Source organism: Haliaeetus leucocephalus, unplaced genomic scaffold (assembly GCF_000737465.1).
Source record: "Haliaeetus leucocephalus isolate CR32 unplaced genomic scaffold, Haliaeetus_leucocephalus-4.0 Scaffold273, whole genome shotgun sequence".
In the NCBI taxonomy this organism is placed as follows: Eukaryota; Metazoa; Chordata; class Aves; order Accipitriformes; family Accipitridae; genus Haliaeetus; species Haliaeetus leucocephalus.
The window spans coordinates 8,486,810-8,488,188 of NW_010972709.1; the positions used below are offsets into that span (position 1 = coordinate 8,486,810).

A 1,379-nucleotide genomic window follows, 5' to 3' on the forward strand; every position below is an offset into this window, starting at 1 on the left:
CCCCCCCATGCCCCGCACCCCCGAGTGCCGCGGAACCTGCGTGGGGGGCGCGGGGCTGCGCCGGCCCCGCTGCCTTGGGGGGTGCAGCCTCATGGGAGGTGAACCCCAAAGCTTCCCTAAGGCGGAGGGGATTGCGGGGGGGGGGGGGAGAGGAAGGAATTGCGAACAATCTTCGCAGGGGTAGGAAACGGCTGGAGTGTGGTTCCCTCGGTCTATTTAAGACTTTCTCGGTAGTTACATGAGGATTTTTGTGGGGCTTAAAAAAAAAAAAAACGAGGGGAAAAAAAACCCTCTCGGACTATTTTTGTTGGAGATCACAATCGCCCTGGACCTTTTGTAGCTTGACCTCCAGCCATCTTTGATTTCCGACTTCCTAAAATAACTCCGGTGAGCTAATGTGGGGTGTGCGTGAGCGCTTTGTATTTGGGCGGTGTGTGCGGGGGGGGGGGATTTCGCTCCCGCAAATCGCCGTCCCTCCTTTTAGGGGAGCTCACAGCCCTTTGCCTCGTTGAGGGGAAAGTATGAATTTGCGCTCAAATTAGCCCAGAGCTCCCGGGTGGGCGTGCGGGGGACACTCGCTTTGCCCGTGTCCCCCCCCCACGGGAGCGGGGAAGGGTCGGAGCGTGCCCGGTTTTCCTCGACATCTTCCCGCGGGGGGCTGTCGGCAGCCGGGCTGCGGGTTCCCTGGGCTCCGGTACGGGCTCTCCCCCCTCTCCGAACGCCCTCGGAACCTGGGGAAGCTCCCGCGGTGCCCGTCCTGCTCCGAAACGAGAGTGAAGCGGGGAGGAGGACACGTCCCGGGTGGGGAAGGGGGGAGGCTGGTAGTGAGCTGCGTTTGTTCGGAGTTGTTGCGGTCGTTGTGCCCAGACCCCTCTGTGTGTCCCCCAAGAACTTTCTTTGGGTTCTCTGCCTTCCTAAGGGACGGGGTTTTTTTTTGGGGGGGGGGCATCCCTAAAACCGTACGGTACCACTGCACGTTACAGGAGCTGCTTATTCCCAGCCCTTCAGGAGGTTCGGGCTCTGAATTTTTGCCTCCTCCCCCCTCTCTTCTTTGAGTCGAAATGTGCAATTGTTGGGTCCGGTTAATGGTGACTTAAGAAACAGCAAGCTGGCCAGAAGGCAATAAATCCCATGTTTAATGCATGACTGTTTTCCTTTGTGCATATGGTTAGGTTGGGGGATGGAGGTGATGTTTCCACATGTAAATCTCTGCCCACTGCTGGAAAGCCACCTCCGGGGCTGCGCTGAAACAAAAGGGTTAATAACTCCTGATGCGGCCCGCTTGGGGCGGGGGAGGTGTGCGGGGAGGGGAGGATCGCTACACACCGTGCTCTCCGGGGCAATGGCCAGCTGCTTTTTTGTTGTTGTTGTTGGGGCTT

At 58.7% G+C, this 1,379-nt stretch overlaps 1 protein-coding gene across 1 annotated transcript in view; it reads left to right on the forward strand.

Moving 5' to 3' along the window:
* The window catches only part of SALL4 (spalt-like transcription factor 4), a 15,038-nt gene that overhangs the window by 319 nt on the left and 13,340 nt on the right, over positions 1–1,379 (forward strand). The gene's annotated exons all lie outside the window — the stretch shown is intronic.